Consider the following 20,000-nt stretch of genomic DNA (forward strand, 5'->3'; position numbering starts at 1 on the left):
AAATAGAAATACAGGAAAGCATAAAGGGATGAATATTTCAGCTAAAATAAGCTGAGCTTATAGTTTAAATGTAGATCGCTGAAAAACAAATGTAATTATAATTACTGATTGTACTTGGTCACTCTGAGTGTTTCATGCAGGCTGAACATGAAAATAATGTCCTACATCTACATCTTAATCTCCTGCATTAGCTTCTGATAGAAAATAGACGACAGACCCCCGTCACACTGTCACTTAACATTCATTGACTCATCCATTTCGACTCATGACGGGAAAGGTTGTTGCTAGTTTAGCATCCAGGAAACAGCAGAGAATATATTGACAGGTAGAAGCTAGCCGTTAGCATTAGCAACTCCACCACAAGGCAGAAGCTCCTCCAGGTCGGTGTTATTTGAGGAGATAAAACATCAACATTGCAAAGCAAACAGAGTTAGTGATAGTGTCACGCTGCTGTTAGCCAATCAGTGGTGAGGTGTCCAAACCTCAGGAACTAATACTCCAGATCCTGTCGTCTAAAGCTCCTTTCTTCCCCAGCTGAATTCTCAGTGCTAATACGCATGTGAACCCCACCCCCAGAGTATGACCTGCAAGGCAGTCATTCCTACTAGAGACCACTGCAAATGCAAATATGATTAAAGGACCTCTTTAAGTCAACAAAGTGCCCAAGGTTGTCAGTGGTAGAGTCATGTTGCTTTTAGCCAACCAAAGGTAAGATGTCCACTTTCTCCTCCAGCTAACTTGTACTTCCTGAAACAGGCACGTCTGAGTTTGTTCAGAAAAGGAAGTAATTGGCCATCTTCACAAGCTGTTGTTTTAATGCAATTATCAGGGAACAGAAGTCATTGCTCTATTAATCTATTTGATAATTAGCCCTGTTCTGGAAGGACTGTTTAATTAATTCAAAGCCAAATGTGTTAATTAAATCTGATCAATAATAGATTTGGAAAAACTTACTGAAATCAATTGTTTGAACCTCCAAATAAAGACTTTTTTCATCATTTTTTAATGTAAATGAATATGGAAACTTTCTGAAATGCACCACCGCTGCTTTGCCCCATTTTCCTGGAAGGTAGATGTGTCAGCACAGGGCCCAGAAGCTTTCCCCACAGATACACCCCAGAATTATTTGTTCCTGTGCCTGGGACTGTTGGGAGGGCGTCAGCGGCAGATGGTGAGCTGTAGCTCTTGTTGTCTCAGGTTGGGGCTACAGGGAGTGAGTCGTGCCCTGTTCAGCCCTGGCCTTGGAGACGCTGTTGCTACGTCCTGCATCAGTGTCACAGTCAACCTCTTCCCCATAATTAAGGCCAACCCCTCCGGTTCCACCTGACAGCAGAGAGCAGCTGGAGGACAGAAGGGGAGGCGGAGGAGAGGTCAAAGTCTCCAGATGAATGGGAACAGAGTGATTCCAAGAAATCCCATATGTGTCATCAGGACACATGAACACATGTTTTTGTCTCTTTATTCAATTAAACACGCAGTGTCCAACATCTAACTCTAAAACCGGACGTCACACAGCTCAAATAGATAAACTTAAGACAAGGGGTGTGTAATGGCAAGTACCTGATATTACGATGATTATCACAATACAACAGAAATGATACAAAGTTTCATGTTACTAAAAGCCAAATGATACTTGCAATTTTTTTAGACTGAATTTAATTAAAAACTCAGGCCAGATGCTTATACAGATTTGATGTTACCACAAAACCTCATTGTTCCGTCAGAATAAAGTCCGTAAAATCTACTGCCCCCTAGTGGTTAGAGTTTGAATTACACATAGAAGAAATATAGCAAATGTCTGCTTGGAAATTCTCAATAAAAAATGCTCAATTGTGTGGCGGTGCATTGGGGGGGAACACATCAGCAGCAAAATATGTAGGGGCGGAGCTACAGGGGTGCACTGAGATCCAGCTGGAGCACATCACTAATCAGCACTGCTTCTGTCATAGGTTGATGAAGACAATAAAAGACAATTGTGTGGTGCGAGTGGTGTGTGTGACCCCGAAGTAATTGGTACTTGCAACACACTGATTTTAAATATTAAGTATCATAACATGAACTATTGCAATTTCAGTACATCAATATTTTCTTACATCCCTACTCACGACCGTTCAACCCACAACGTCAAACTTAAAAAGGATTTAATACTCCTAAGATTCATGGACTGTTAAAGTAAAGTTCCAGCAGCACTTATTAGTCAGCTGCTGGTGTCACTTGTAGCATGCAGCCTAAAATTAGTTTACAAAACAGAAAAAAAGAGTCAAGCTAGAAAAGTTAAAACTTTTACAAAATCTTCTAATTTGTACCACAGATCTACTTTTTCCAACTTCACTTCCAAATGACCATAGCTACTGCCTAATCTGTGAATATATACAATGTAACAAAGGTATATTTTAACCTTGACCTGCAAATCACTAAATCAGTGCTTACTGAGCATCAGGTTAACAGGGACCACTGCACCAAAGGAATTATCTTGATTTTCTGCAGCCAGTATGGTGGATAATGGAAAAAAATGTGAGTTATTTTGCAGCCTTCATCCAAGATCTAATCCTAATCCTAATCCCTAGAAACTATCAATTTGAAAGTGGTGATAAACCAAACTGAGCTCCTGTCGGAGAATTTTCGTATTTCAGTGCTCAAAAAGATCTCAGACAAATGTTTACCATCCTCAGACAAACCCTGCAGATCCTATAAGTAAATAACACATTGTGTCACCTATTTGAGAGCAAATTTATTTTGGGATTTTAAAGTGGGATTCTAACATCTAACTTTGCTAATACATTACACGTCCAGGAAACACAGAATCTATTTCTGTTAACTTTCACGTGTCTTTCATGCCCTAAAAGTAAAATACAACACAATAACTTTTTAAAAAGTGAACTTTATACTTCCTGAAAAGCCATGTAATGAGGGAAATACTCAAAGAAAAGCTCTGTTCAATATATCTGGTGATTATTTTATATGCATTTGGTTATAGACCACTTAATGATTTCTCAAAGAAGAAAATTACTTTTACAAAGGGTTATTTGAAAGAAAAAATTCATATTAATAACAAATAGCCGTTAGTTTCACTGTACTTGAGTTGATATTGTCACAAATGTTGTTGGCAAATTGAAATGGTCAAATTCTCCTTTCACAGAAGATAAAACAGAAAATTCACATTAGTTCAGTTTAGGAAGTATAAAAATTATTATTTGTAGAAATATGTAAAAAAAAACTCACCATAATTTTGAGATTGTTATTATGGGAAAGCTGCACTCCTTCCCCTGCAACTCGGTCTGCAGTCCCCTTTGTACTATCTGACAGAAGTACTAATCACAGTTCAGACAGATGGTATTCCTAAAACATCTTTGTGTTCAAGCTGACAACTGGTCAGGGATTGGGTTAACATGTTTATTCAAGTCAACATTGAAGGACAGGGACACCTTCAGACACAATGACAACAAGTTGGGGGTGTTGCAACTCTTTTTCTGCAAGATCTGCAAATGGGCAAGAGCCATCGTCCTGAATTTCTCCTTTAACAGCTTTGGAATTCTAAAATATTCCCAAACAGGATACTTCAAGCGCTTCCTAGGTGGAAACAGAGCAGTCCGGGCGGTTGTTGTTGCTGGTTCTGCTTCTGCTTGTCACGTTGAGGGGATGGTTAGGACCCAAAATGCAGATTACCCTGACGACACAAGGCATGAGTTGATATAAAGAAAAAATCCTTTATTTTGTAGGATGAACAAAAATAAATCCAAAGGCAGGGAGCCAGAAATCCGAAATCCTTAATCAGGAGAACAAAAGCTCGCATAGAGCACAAAAACCTAGAGACTTGAACTAAAGCTCACCTAGAGCACAAAGTCTGGGGACGAGACACAAAGCTCACACAGAGCACCAAAACAACGCTGACAAACAACAATGGACCGACAACACGACAGAGACAAAGACAAGGTATATATACACAGGGAGGATGAGAGGGAGATGAATTGAAGGTGTGTGGGGAGAGAGAGACCAGGTGAACACAACTACTTAATCAGGGAGGAGGAAGAAAAACACTGGTGGGAAAAACACACTAAATCATGAAAGGCTGTAACAAAGGAAAATGACCTAAGAGAAAAAAACCAAAAGACCAGAAGGCATGAACCATAACTAATATTCTAAGGGGAAGCTGACACTAAAGGAAAACACTACAGAAAGAAAAACTACAGGGGCGTGGCCAAGAGGGGGCCAAGAGAGCACAGGACCTCGGAGAGGGATGTCTGAGGAGGGAAACCTAGAGGGCTGAAGATCTAGGGGCAAATGGGGAACACCAGGAGACACATGAGGAAGACGCAGACATGACACATGAGGGCGCTAAAAGACACAAAAGGAGCACCTAGAGACGAATGGAGGACATAAGGAGACACATGAGGGGAGACGCAGACACAGACCATGACACTGCTGCATGTGTCTGTTCCAGTTTAACTATCAATTTGGTCCGTGCGGGTTGTGCAATTGTCTTTTTTTATTTGCTGTGTTGGAGAAGTCTTTACAGTTGGTTAACTGCAGCATTTCATGCTGTGGGCAATAGTCAAACTGGTTAATCCCTGTAACCCTAGTTGGAAAAGGAAAACTGCTAAAACATGCTGGATGACGGGAATCCAGGACCACGGTTGCTAGGGTTAGGGTTATTTCTTCTGATTTAGTACTTCTGGTTTAAAGTTAATGATCTTTGTTATCCAAAATATTTTTGCATTACATTGACAAAATTACATTGCATGTTACTGATCAGATTCAAAATCAAGGACGCATTTTTTGTTTTGTTAAAGGGAAAATGAAGAAGCGTCTCTGATGAAGCATCTACCTCTACCAGGATCAAAACCTTGGTCCTTGTTTGCACAAAATCTAGAAATGTATCAGCCAGCTTAGTTTTTGACTATGAAAACAATTTTGTTTTCCATCCATCAGGACTTGCAGTTCACTCAGGAAAACATTGTTGCTCGTTCTGCCTGTCATTATTTCCTTCCATTTTTAGTTTGTGCTGTGATTTGACACACAAACGAGCACTCATTGCTCCAACCTGCTGCACTCGATGCATCACCATGTCTTTATTGTTATCTGACCTCGAGAAATAGTATATAGCAATAAAGGCACAATTTGCACTTGCACTGCAAAATGTTAGAACATTTGATAAATATTCCAGAACAACTTTAAATACAGTTTCCTGTCCAACACATGACACAAACAAGTTTTCCAGCTAGAACAGTTATAGTACAACTACGTAGTATCTATCTCCAAACAAAATGAACATCTGTGTAACATGAACAGTCTGTTACCAGTGCATTGTTTTTCAGTTTAAGTCTAAAACTCCTGCATTCAGTGTTGATGTCTCATTAACTTCTCACTGCCCCTTTTCATTATCTCTTCTCGTTTATCCTGAGGTGGATTACGGTCTGCTGCAGCTCCTCTGTGTCTTTTGACCACAGCTCTACATACCCATGTTGTTTTCCCTCATTGACTGTCCTGTCTGCACTGATGCTATCAGTACCTGATTCAGTGTAGTCGCCTCAAAACTTATAATTGATACAGGGTCCTGATGCCCGGAGCAGCTGACATTTAACATAATCTGAAGGACAGCTGAGGAAATGAGGAGCTTATAATGAAATACGCCGCCAGCACAAATAGGAGGAAGAGCCACTTGTAATGTGATCTGCTCCACCGCTTAAATATCAAGTGCAATTAAAGGCCAGTGATGGCGCCACACGGGCAAGCTGTACAAATGTATGGAAATGAATTTACTCTCAATTGGTGGTGACATTCTTTATAAAGTCAGCGATCATTGACTCGTCTTCTAGTAAAACGGCAGACATGTGGCTTCTGCTCATGCAGCTAGAAAACAACAGATCTAGTTACATGGGGACAAACTTCAGTCAGATGAACAATATCTTCACGTGTCCTTCAAACTGTCCATAATCTAACGGTTAATAGTTTATGATGAACAAGTGGTTAGCACAAGTGGTGAAAAATGTTTTTAAAGAAGAACTTTTGTGAGGAAATGATCACAATTGTTGTATAAGTTTGTACTTGTAACACCTGAAAAACCCTGATAATTATAGATTATAAAGACCAAGTTCACTCGTTTTTTAAAACACATTTGCAGTAATCTCTAGTATAAATGATCACCTCGTGAGCTGATCTATGTGGGAAAAAAGCTCAGGCGCTCATGTTTCAGGAACTAGAAGTGAGCCAGAGGAGAGGGGGGCAGGTTTTGGAGTATTACTTCCTGATCTTGTCTCTGATTGGCTAACAGCAGTGCAACTCTACCACTGTCTCTGTTTAATCTGCAACACTGATGCTTTTTATCTCCATAAATAACTCAAGCCTGCAGGAGTTATGTCATGTTTTGGATTTGCTAATGCTAATGGTTAGCTTCTACTATTAGCAACGTGTTCTGTTCTCTCATGGACACTAAACCAACAACAGCCATCTCTGTTGTGAAACAAGCTAGGCGAGTCTGTGAATGCTAATTTTCAACATAACGTGCAATCAACTGACTTTTTTAATCTGAGCATTTCCGCATCTATTTTCTATTGGCGGCTAATGCTTGTAATTAGGGTAGAGAACAATTTCATGTTTAGCCTGTATATTTAACTCAGACTGACTGATCATATCTTATAAATATCAAGTAAAAAACATTTTCTAAGTGAACCTGATCTCTTAATTGTCCTTATTTTAATCTTTTCACGTCTAACTGGCCATAAACTTCTTCCTTTCGTTTGTCTCATACTTTTCTTGTCCTCTCTTCAACCTCCGCAGTGAACTCTGGTCACCCCCGATGGGAAAGGTTGTCTGTGGGCAGGACTGGAAGACAAGGAGAGGGTGCACTAAGCTGAGCACCAGGTCAGCCATTTCATGCTCATCTTTTTTTCATGTACCACCAGTTGTAAACTCTGGGACTTAACCGCGCAGCCAAAGAGGTTGGAGGAATGTATGAAGCAGGGCACGCTGGTATGTGTGCATTTGGATGTGTGAGACCTTTACGAGGGCAGAGAGCTGGAGGGGAAGACAGAGATTAATGGTAGGAGGTGTCAACTCTTTTTCAATATTATGGGAAGAAGTTCTGTCATTTTGTATCCACAGATTGGAGAGGAGTGGGTGAGCCCTTAGGATCTATGTGGAGTTAGAATTTGAACTTTCTGGTTTATAGAGCCATCTTGCAGTATTTATAATTTTAATAACTTTTAGATTAATTTAATAATGTTTAATATTTCCATTCCAAAGTCCTAGTCTCTTGGATGTACATGCTACAATGAGTAACAGACCCATGATATCACCTCTGGTTAAATCCATAAGACAAACTTTCAGTTCTGCAGAAATGTCATTCAGAACCGTGCTGAAATTACCAAAGCGCTTCCATCCCGAAACACAAAAAAATACTTGAATCATGTTCAGATGTCTCTCTTATGAAATATCACTCGTTTCATCTTTTTATTTTAACAGTTGGCCAAGAAACTCACAAAGTCCACATAAGTGCCTTATAGTTGAATATGATTAGAATATGGTGCAAAAGTAAAGTTATGTCAGTAATCCAGCGCTAACTACGGGTTTTAAATATGGCAATGAGTCCTACATCTGTTTTATTGTTCATCTGTACTGTAGCTGCTCATCCTCGCCTGTTTGATGATCTGCTCTGACAAGTCACAGCCTGTAACGCCTTGGGACTGGTTCCAAATGTTTGATGCCTGTCTAGAGCTGTGGTGATGTATTTCTTGAGACTCCGTTCTCACCTCAGTGACAAATTCTTCCATTTTGTCAAAGATCATTAAGTTATTTCTGAAAATCTCTATCCACAGCGAATGTACAAATAATATGCATCTTTATTGGAGTGCTTTTTGAAAACTAGATTTACAGTCTTATTATGGTAAATTGAGGGAAAGTAAATGGCAAAAAAATAAGACTTAATTGCTCCATAATCAAATATGAGCATTCATTCATGTATTGCCTACCATCACCAGAATGTTTATTTGAGACTTGGACCTGTTTTAAAGCCACCTTGTTGTGTATAATCAATTTTATTGTTCAACTTCTTTCTAGAGGTGGGAGGCTTTATAATGAATTAATCTTGATTAATCACATTTTAATCATTCAAGAAAATGTAACCCCATAGCAATTTTTTATAACAATAATGAGGCAGAGAATAGTGGAGTGCATCCTTGCATGGCTTTGTTGTGTGCATTAGTGTAATCGGTCTTCCAGGAAACCGTACACTGACAAAGGTTGCACCTTGCTTGAAATGCAAGCTGTGATTAAACGTGTGACTTTTTATTAATGCATAATTTTTTTCTAATTAATTCATCACAATTAACGCATTTAATTCCTACCCCTTCTTTTAACATTTGTTAAAGGGTTTTAATTTATGTGCTTGAACAATGACAAACCAAAGAGTTTCCCAGGAGTTTGATATGTAAAACATTAAAGGTCAAAATTAAATCTATATGATTTTCTAACACGGATTTCCACAGGAGACTTTTCCAGGATGCACTCCGCTACATACCAGGAGATGGTCACCAGCGATTAACATGATAATCAGATAGATCTACTACTCCATGTTTAAATACGCTTTTCCTCATCACAAAGCACAAAGAACATTTCAGAACTTCTGTCTAAAAATTACCAGTAAGTGTTATTTTACAAACCTTTGTGGTTGAGTGTCTTTGGCTGTATCAGATACAGCTGCTGCTGTTTGTGCTTCATTTACCTCTTCTTAAAAATGAGGATTTAAACTTACAGTGATGAAACGATAATATAAAAGTATTGGCGTGAACCCTTTTACAATTGTTTTGAGAGTAAAAACTCCACTGTCATTCATTTTCACTACGTTGAATCAGAAACAGGTTCACATGTCACCTAAGGGCGTTCACTTCCATCTTCACCACTCCCACCTCCCAGACCTAACAACAAGCAAGGGTAAGCCCAGAGATCCCATTATAACCAGTAGTTTAGCATGTGAATCCAATATCCCACAATACACCCCGTCTCCTCTAGAAAAACAGTGAATGAGTCTGATTACACTCATCCCATGGCTCGCCCCTATCCACACTGATATGAATGTCCAACAATTTCACCAAATCCACTGATTCTAGTGCCTCTGCACTGTTGCTGTTCATGCTATATAAAGTTTTGTCTTACTTTATCAGAAGCGTGTTCAAGACGGAAACAGAGAAGATGCTGTAACTCAGACTTCAATTGATACTTTAGATGAGAAAACCAGAAGAATATTCTCATTCCTCTGTAGAGGAAAATAAAATCACCTGAGAAGAAACTCACAATTAAACTGTAAATTACTTTTTTCCCTCAATTCAGTTTGATCAAACAAAGCATTGGGACAGTTTTAATAGGCTGCCATTCACAGCCGGGGCTCTTTGTCCAGAAACAATTCCACTATAAATGAGTTCAAGTCTCGTGTATGCTATCAAACAATTTGTTTCTCCACACACTTCACATCATCCATTCATTTCAGATTTTTCATCCTGGTTCATTTACAGACTAAATCATTTAACTCCAGTTTCCACAGTGAGCCTATAGACCTACCTTGTTCTGCTAATTCTGCTTAAATGTATTACTAACTCAGAAAAATACAGTGAAGGTATCTTTACAGAGGAATTTCCATTTAAATGAGGTGGTTTGAAATCAATTCCCACTGAACTGAGGCACAGTCTGTGGGGTCTATGTATCTCTGTCTTATTGGAAAGCAAGAGGGGGTAAAATTACATACAGAATCTGAACAGAATGCATTTTTCAGTTTAGTCCAAACCGTAACTGTGATTCAGTTGTTTTGTGTCTGATAGAGGTGGTTCTCTCAGCTGTAATCATATAGAGCTGTCAGTGTTGTCTGTTTCCCTCTCACGTATCACTTCAGATGCCAATCTCATCTCTCCCAGCAACAGAGGGATGGTGGTGTTTATTGAAAAAAAGGGAATGCCAGAGATGAAGAATGGAATAGGAATAACAGGACGGTCTTCAAGCTGTCATGGAGATGTTAATGGTAGGGAGGACAATCAAACATGGATCCAGGCTCAAAAACGAGGTTTCTGTCAAAACTGTTAAAAATGTAGAGCTGCTGAACCAGCAACAGAACTATACCGGACAGAGAATTTTTAATGAACCATGGTGATGTGAAAAAATAAAATCTTGGTGCTGGGAGACTTCATTGTGTAAAAAAAAAAATGGTGATAAAAACAGGTCATGGAACCAGTAAATTTAGTTTGATGCTTTTGCAGCTTTTACAACAGATAAAAGAAAAACCAATAAAATATATTTTTTTCAGTATTTAAAAAAAATAAAAATACAGTCTTCCAATCTTCATCAAAAATTGTTGAGTTATCTGAAGAACATATTTTAAGAAAAAAGAAATCACCACTAATTTCAGTAGCAAAAATGAGCTGCAACTGTTGATAATCTAACTTTATAGATACGACCTAAACATTCTGATGTCACTCATTTAGTTGTGTTTCTTTGAAACAGTTAAAGTCATAGCTATAGAGTGTTGCATGTTGGTATTTTACAGTCTTAAACCTACTGTACATGTCTCCATCAGCTCGGATGCAGAGCCACACACCATTAGCATCTATAAACACCAACAAAAAATAAACAACAGCAGCTGGGTTTTACTTTGTTCCTTAAATTGAGTCACTCAGTTTTGCAAGTTCTGCAGGTTCACATGTTCAACAGAAGCTATGCCAGCTGATTGCTTCTTTTGGTAACTACTGACATCAGTACAGTTCTGGTACTGAGCAGCATAGATGAATCAGTGGATTTCACAGTCAGTCTTCCAAATGTATTAAAGAACATGTATCTATACATGAACATGTATAGATACTTTATTATACATTCTTACCAGCCTGTAACTCTACCTTTTTTAATTAAATGCACAAGACTGATGCTTTTAAATAAAAATGTCCAAAAGGTAGTCAACTGAAAGGGTTTTCCAACAGTCTTAAAATACCACCTCTTCAAGCTCATCAAGAGAATGCCAAGAGTGTGCAAAGCAGTAATCAGAGTTAAAGGGTGGCTATTTTGAAGAAAAAGAATATAAAACATGTTTTCAGGTATAACAGTTCATAACTCAACATGTGTTCATTCACTGGTTCAATGGTCATGAAAATGAAGACAACACACTGAATGAGAAGGTGTGTCCAAACATTTGGCCTATACACACACACACACACACACACACACACACACATACGAATACATGTGGCAGGGTGAGCATCACTGTATCCTGATTGATCATGTGTACCCTTTACCTGACTGGTGTTAATTTTTCTCACCTGGGAGTCTGGGGATCGAATCCTGATTGGGTCCTCATAATAAAAACGATGTCTAACCTCAGCAATGTTGGAGATGTCTACTTGTTACCTTTAAATCAGAAACCTGGTGTTTATTACATCATCTCTATACATGAGTTGACATTTGGTTGCTACCTCAATGAGAAAGGACAGGCGTCAGGACAAAACATGGGTTTACGAATACCATTTGTAAATTCCCAATGCAATTTGGCATTAGTTTGGCATTAGTTTGCTAAACAGTAGCTAAAACCTTTAAAATCAATCATTTCTTTTCATAATAAGCTCATTTACATACAGACCAATACACAGAGACACTACTGTGTACCCCTGAATAGCGCCATCTTATTCACTTCAAGGTCACCTGCATGTGGGATACAGAATCAGCCCCATTTTAGCACATTTTAGCAACCTCAGCTTGCTTTTCTCCGGCTGATTTCAGTTCAGCAGTCGGTTTCCACCTCATCTACTGCGTGTGTGTGTTCTCCATCACTGTGATGCCATGATAAATGGGCAGCCAACAAAGCAGAGAGGAAAGAGAGAAAGGGAGAGCAGAAAAGATCTCTCCTCTGACTTTTTATCGCTCTATTTCATCATGGAAATCACCTCATTTACTCTGAGCACTTCTCCATTCATCTCTTATTGTCACTGGCAAAACCTATTTTCTGTCTGCACTAGTGCTGAGCACATTTGTGTGGGCAACACAGAGACTCAGAGGAAGGTGTCTAAAGCAGAAAGTTTACTGCAGGCAGCTGTGTTTGCGCAACTAGAAGTTTCCATCATTCACAAGTGAGCATCTGGAAGATAGAACATTTTGTCTGTTGTCGTTTGGATTAGATGGAGCAATCAAGAAATCATCTTACCAAACACCTGCACTTTCTGTTAGAAGGGACTGTTTAATTGTGCTGATGTTGAGAAAGCAGAACTAACTTGAAAAGCAAGATGCAGGTACAGGTAGCAACGTAAAATCAGAGTAAAACATTTCCAATTATGCTTCCCTTTTCCATTTCTAATTTGTTTCCCATTTTACGTTTATGTTGGAAAGACAGAAACAATTTTGTTTGATGGAAAACTCTTGAAAACTTTTTCTTGCTATCAATACAGGACAAGACCTCTGGATATGCAGGGAAGGATTAGACTGGCCAGCCATTCCAATGTTTTCTTGGGAAACAAAGGGCCTGGTAACACCCCATTCAAATAACCCCACCTTCTCAGCAGGGGCAGATTTAGGACTGAAGAAGGTCCGGGGCTTAACACACACACACACACACACACACACACACACACACACACACACACACACACACACACACACACACACACACACACACACACACACGCACGCACACACGCACACACGCACACACACACGCACACACGCACACACACACATGACACGCACTAGTCAACATCATATATATTTGTCTTGTACCACATAATTTTTTATCTGAAGCTACATATTAATCATATTCAGGGCAGAGTATTGTTCCTGTTAGTGTTTAGTGTGAGATGATAGTAAATATTCCCTTTCTTTCTCCAACAACTTTACCTGATAGTAAGCTAACTTTAAGCAAACCAGCAGCACAACAAATATTTTCAAATAAGACTCACAAACCTGAGTCAGCACCAGTCTCATCAAAGCTGGGGTTCTGTCGTTGTACTTTTTGTCTAAAAAACGTCCTTATGTCCATCTTCACTCATGCGTTTCAGGCAGAGAGTGTAGAAGAAGCCGGCTGCTGAAGGGCTTCTTCTTCGGTGGTGGAGGCTCAGGCAGGCTGTATACAAACTACTGCCAGCTGCTCCCTCTCTGTTGGACTTTGGTACTGCATGTTACTTCCAAGTTTGAGATCCGGGGCTTTTCATAAAACATTCGGGGCTTGAGCCCAAGTAGCCAGGCCTAACGCCGCCCCTGCCCCTGAAAATTCTAACCAAGCCAATCAGTGTTGAGCAGCGTATATCACACACCGCAACGCTCAGTTTCTCATTAACAACAAAGATGGTGTCTGAGGCGGAGTTTGCTGCAACTCTTTCCTCTGTTTTAAATGACTTGGGCATGTTGTTAAAATCACAAGAAGAAGAAGAAGCCCTAAAAGACTTTCTTCTAAAAAAGATTTTGGCGCCATCGTCAGACGCCATATTTGACAACAACGAAAAAACTAATGTGTCACAGGATACAGTCATCATTGTCGCCTTTTTTCTGATTCATTATTTTTGAGCTGGCTAGTTCCGCCCCTCATGGTGCTTTCTGGCACTTGAGTATCCAGACTCGTCTGCTGTGTAGAATAGACAGAGGGAGAGTCTGGTAGGCCAGGCTAGAAATGGATCTCCTTTCAGTCCAATTCTGCAAGGATGGATGGATTGGTGGATGAATAAATAGATGGATGGATGGATGGATGGATGGATGGATGGATGGATGGATGGATGGATGAATGGATGGATGAATATATGGATGGATGGGTGGATGGATGAATAAATGAATTTATGGATGGATAGATAGAAGAATTAATAGATGGATGGATAAATGGATAGATAAATGGATAGATGAATGACTAGATGGATAAATGGATAGATTAATTAATGGATGAATGGATAGATGAACAAATGAATGGATAAATGAATAGATAGATGGATGGATGGATGGATGGATGAATGGACGGATGGATGGATGGATAAATGGATGGATGTGTAATGTCCAGAAAGGGTCATTTTTCATGTACAGTTTGACCTCCTCGGTATCTGGCCATCTACAGACATATTCTGCCTCTGGGTGCCTTCTAATCTTCCAAGCTGCAAGAAAGATTCTGCAGTGCTTGTTGACAACCCAAGATCACAACATTGTCAACATGTTCCCTTACCAAGGTTCTTCTATGCCAAGCTCCTGTTTATCTAGTCTTTTCTTCACAGAATAAAGAATGAACTTTTATAATAATGAACCGTAATAAATAATGAAATGTTAAAATAATGATGTAATGAAATGAGCAATATGGTTAAATGAAATACTTAAATAATCATATAATGAATGGACAAGGTGTTAAATGAAGTGTCTTGATTAATCTGTGCCTAAATTAATAAGGTTGAAATGAATGTGTCCTTGCAATATCCATTTGTCTGATAATCAGCGTACGTGACTTGGCAAGCTCACACACATGACCATATGACACAAGGCTACGGTTAAATGTTATGACACATAGTGATTTTCTTATCCACAAAATCAGCATCTTTTATCTGAAGGAGGAGTGTTCTGAGGTTTGTTTGGTAAAACCCTCTTAACATGGCATGTTGTGATTTGCCAGAAAACATAACATAGGAATCATAAAACTTAGATCACTTCCCGAGTTAGTCAGTTCGTTGAAGTTCATCGAGCCGAGTTGAGTTTGTTTCTAGATGAGACTTCGGAGTGGCCAATCCGGGACCAGCCTCTTTGAAACATCTCTGTGACATACAGTCAAAAACCTTTTTGCACGCTGTAAAGCTGGCACAGCAAGACTCCTTAAGAGTCCATTCGAGACGCAAAACAAGTCCACCTGTTTTTGTGACCTGGAGGCATGTCGACTGGAACTGGTCATGCTGCAGTTATTCTGCGAACCTTGGTGCCTTGAGGTCCACCGGACCTCCAGGATCTACCACAGGGGTCTCCTCAGGGGTATGTGGACACAGCAAGATTGTGTCTGATGTGGTTTTATTAATAATAAACTGTCTAGTTTATAGCAGACCAAATCCTTTCACACCTAGAACTCACAGTTCTTCCAGATACAAGGTTCTGATAAAAATCACATTCCATCATCACATATCCATCCATTTTACATCGTTTTATAACTTGTCATGTAATATAATTAGTCTAGAAAATAAAGTTTCTTTAATTATATACTTGACTCTGCCTGAACTAATACGAAGTGTGTTTATGGTCACTGACTAGCAAAGAATCCTAAATTCTTCTGGTTAAACATTCAAAGATCAATCAGGTTGATATTCTATTTATATAGAATCATCACATCTTATTGATCATAAAGCCCCAAATTACACTACGTAACTAATCGTTACAGATGAATGAATAAATGGATGGATTGATGACTAGCTGGACGGATGGATGAATGGATGGATAAATAGATGAATGGATAAATAGATGGATGGGTGGATGGATAAATGGATGGATGGATGAATAGATGGATGGATATATGGATGAATTTGTAACGGAATGAAATGACTGCTTTCTACCAAAAGTCATTTCCCCCCTCTCCTCTGACACAGAACTAGTCTGCATGAGATATGGCCTCAAGGTCTCATGCATTTGCTTCTAAACTGCTTCGTTCCAGCTCAAGAGAGGAATGAAGAAAGGACTCTCTCCTATTTTTAATAAAGCTAATCAAACAAAGTGTTAGTCAATAATAAGATGTGACCAATCTGTGAAATCAAAATATTAATTACTTTATTATAATCCTATAGAATATAATAAGTAATATGACTTTAAATGTTTCCACTAGGACTGATCTCACGTAGCGTTAAGACATGACACATTGCTTTTACTGATCCATTCAGAATCTGCCAGATCTGACAGAGGCGTGGTTTTGGTGGTGCTTGGTAAATCTGTCATCTTTTCATTCGACCATAAGCCAAAACATCCGAAGTATAAAACTATGCCCACGTCATCTTTAACGCAAGTTCAAAGTGTTCTAGAGAAGTTGTTGGAGTGGCCAATCCGTAACTTTCCTCTTCAGCCAAAAGAACCAACAACAAGCTGGATAAAATCTGTTGCCGTTCCACCTGCTGCAACAGTTCCTTTCAGAATAAAAGCTGAACCAACACAACCCCGTTTTGGGTCTTGTTCGATGCCGATAAACTGTCGTGACCCGGAAGTATCTCAAGACTGGTGGTCGACTGCCGCGGCTGTTTCTGCAGACTTCGGCTTTATAAAGGTCAAGCTGGACCTCTACACATCCTGATCTAGACGGGGACTTCCGCTAAGGGTACGTAGACCGACAAAATGACGTCGAATGTGTTTATGAATCTCCTAACCAAAGCTTAGCGCGAAGACATCGCCTTCATTTCCCACCAGAACTAATCGTTTCTTCGGATTTGCTGGTTCTGAGCAACATTCCACACTACACCATTCTCCATCTCATTCACCTTAGTTACACCATACATTTAATGTTAAAGTTAGTCTAGTTTAATTTGTTTAGTAACAAATCTTTAAACTTTATACTTGACTCTCTCTTCTGTTGTCTCTGAGTTAATACGAATCTGTTACCTAATCCCTGCAATAAAAAAGTTCCAATCTTCTGGTTAAACAGTACGTACCGATCCATAAGGTTGATTTCATATTTACTATGGAATCTTATGTCTTATGGCTTATCAAATAACATGTAAATCAAACCATTACAAATGAATAGATGGATGGATGGATGGATGGATGGATGGATGGATGGATGGATGGATGGATGGATGGATGGATGAATGATGGATGGGTGGGTGGGTTAACTTGGTTAGCCTGGCAAGCCATCCTGAAAATATAGCCTGGCCATGACCCGTTGAAAGGACTCACTCATGGAGCAGAATCTACTGTTGTTTTTCAAACTGCCTGCATGCCATTTGACAGAGCTAGGATCAATTAGAGCAAGGACCAATGTATCATTTTCATCGCTATGGCAATCAGTCAACGGGGCAGTCTGCCATACACCATCAAAGAAGAAGAAGCAAATACGTACATTATTTTTCTAAATGACTTATTAGAATAGAATATACGTTATTGATCTCACAGTGGGGGAAATTCACTTGTTACAGCAGCACCAACACTTAAGGGAACAATTTGAAGAAAATATTAACAAAGGTACGCGTACATACACATAGTCAGTTAGCTAACCTTCGACCTCTAAAAACTACAAATAAAAAAAATGAAAAACTTGGGTTCCAAAACTATGCCACGTAACGTAAGGGACACAGACTACGTAAATCCGGTATTAAGAACCTCTATCACCTCATGTCTCAAAGAAAAGCCCAGTTCTAAACTGTCCACCGTTTATGCCAAAGCCTTTCCAAACTAGTGCCTTTCCTGAGCCTATGCCATCTTTGTAGATTTTCTTCATCATAGCTCTGTTGCTAAGCCCATCCAAAAAATGTAGAGTGGTGTGACTGGCTCGAAAATTGGCACAAATTGTTCAGTTCGATGGTCTACCACTGAGCAGAACTGCTGAGGCTACGATGGAGCGTGGCTAGATTAGCCTGCGAGCAAAATCTTTTGCTACTGTTAAGGTTTTGTCTAGATGTCTAGGCTACAACTCAGCAGCATCAAACAGCAACTTCTCAGTAGCAAAACTGCAGGATCTATTGTAACAGTTGGAGGAAGGTCATCAAATGTGATCAGTTAGCTCCACTCCTAAAATCCCAGCATACTGACATAGCTAAACATCAAAGTAGACCCAAAATGGTTCTGGCAGCTATACATTGATGTCCAGTGACTGTTCTCAAAAAAGAGTAACAAAAACCAAATACCCGCCTCTGTAGAAGCAACTCAGTGGAAATAATGTCAGGCTGAAACTGGAAGCTCAGAGTAATGACTATTCTGTCTCATAACAAACTGCAACAAGATAAATTTGGATGCTGACGCTACACAAGTTACCATGGATACAGCTGCTCCCGATTGTAAGCATGGACTCTCCAGGCTGCAGCATCCTACTGTACTTTATGCAGTGACAATTATTAGCATGTTTATATGAATGAGTCTCCTGGGCAGGAGATTTCACGTTAAAGAAGCCCAAAGTGTCGTTATGGCTGTGCTTACTTGTCACACTTCACATAAGAAAAAAAATGTGTTGCTTTCTTTTTACCTAATTAATCAACTTTCCTTAGAGAGCAGCAGAGATTTTGAGCTACACACACTAGGAATCTAATCAGTGCCTTGCTGTTTCTATTCCATGTCAAGCTAGGGGTCTTGTGCCCAGGAGGCTGTGAGAGCTAGTTAATGACATGAATGCAATTAATAATTCAGAACAAACCCCAAGAGGGTCTAAACAGAAACGTGACAGCATGCCGGTGGCTTCAGTAGGAGAGCAGCAGCATGGAGTTTATGTGACATGACAACATTCACCTCGGATGATGGAGAATGGAAGAAAACTATCAAAATGCTCATAAATATCTTATATAGCCACCGAAGAGCAGCAGGGGAAGGGGGCTGGCTGAGGGAGGAGGCTTTCAGATCTGCTCCGGCTTCAGCTGCAGAGACTGATGTCATGCTCACACAGGAGACAATGTGTGTGTTTATCATTCTGTTTCCTGTGTGTGTGTGTGACATGTTTGTGTGTGTAGCACAGCATGCCGGTACAGCAGGTGATGAAAACTGGTGGATTTAGGGGAGCAGCTATGAGAAGAGAAAGCGTCAAGCAGCAGAACAGTAACACAAACACAAATCATGACTTTCAGGCTTGCTCCTTGCTTGTGCATGTGTGTAAGCGTGTTAATGAGGTGCACACCAGGCTGCAGAAAAATATGAGCTGCAGACAAAAAGAAGTTAATGAAAATAACAAGTACAAGGCACCGGATAAATCCCTTTTACCTTCTGGCATGGGAAATTAACACAACTACAAATTATTTTCTGTGAGTTACAGCATGGTGAAAAGCTCCAGGTCATGCATTATGAGAATACACAGAACTGCTCTGCTATGACGTGTTTATTCTTGAGTATTCTGCAATGGAAACCTGGGAGAATGCGGGATTTTTTTTACTCTTGTGGTGAGAAATGAAGAAGAGGAGGTAATGAGGATGAAGGGTAAGGGTATGGATAATAAAAATATGTTGTTCATTATATGGCTAGCATCATGTTTTCACAACAGGTTTAAAATGCTCAAAGCTCAAAGAAACTGCAAACTTGATCCTAACTATAAATGACACTTAACCTGCAACAGGTGGGGCGAAAACCCAATAGAATAGTAAAATGTGGTCCACAAGGCTCCACCTATATTCACAAGACTATATCACTGCTCCCATATGCAATTTCACACATCATGAATATATAAAAGTATATTCGTGTGGTGTGAAATGCTAAATGTGTGGGGAAAAATGCAACACACACACACACACACACACACACACACACACACACACACACACACACACAAATAAAAATAATTCATCATAATTAGGAATAAATGTGGAATAAAGGCGAGAGAAAGAAAGAAGTATGAGAGGTCATCTAAAGGCTCAGGAACCCTTTGCAGGTGTTGTGGTTTCATCAGCTGATTAGAGCGTGACACATTGAGTCTAGAACATTAAACCTTTTCACAAAATTCAAATTGTCTGAGATTTTGAATGTGGGGTTTTCATCAGCTGTAAGCCAGGATCATCACAGCTGTAACAAATAAAGGTTTTGCATGCAATGAGTCTATTTCATACATTAGTTTCACATGTTTAGGCTGAATTACTGACATGACTGACCTTTTGCACCATATTCAAACGTTTTGAGTTTCGTCTCTACGTGTTATTTACTTGGTTCACCAGTTGCAGTTGTAACAGTTTCAACTTCTTGGAGAATGCTTTCTATGTAGTTTATTGTTAGAGTATTTGAGGTAAATTTGGAGCATTATTGTTATGCAATTGTTCAGCTGTTAGTTTCAGCTATCCAGCATTCAAACAGCATTTCTACAAGAAATCATCTAGTTTGTTATGCAATTGCGAGGCCAGACTAGCCTAGTGAACTAGACCAAA

The 20,000-nt window shown here is 39.5% G+C and overlaps 1 protein-coding gene across 1 annotated transcript in view; it reads right to left on the minus strand.

Moving 5' to 3' along the window:
- The window catches only part of LOC107381817 (protein kinase C-binding protein NELL1), a 517,506-nt gene that overhangs the window by 184,020 nt on the left and 313,486 nt on the right, over positions 1–20,000 (minus strand). The window lies entirely within an intron of this gene.

Source organism: Nothobranchius furzeri, chromosome 9 (genome assembly GCF_043380555.1).
Source record: "Nothobranchius furzeri strain GRZ-AD chromosome 9, NfurGRZ-RIMD1, whole genome shotgun sequence".
NCBI lineage: Eukaryota > Metazoa > Chordata > Actinopteri > Cyprinodontiformes > Nothobranchiidae > Nothobranchius > Nothobranchius furzeri.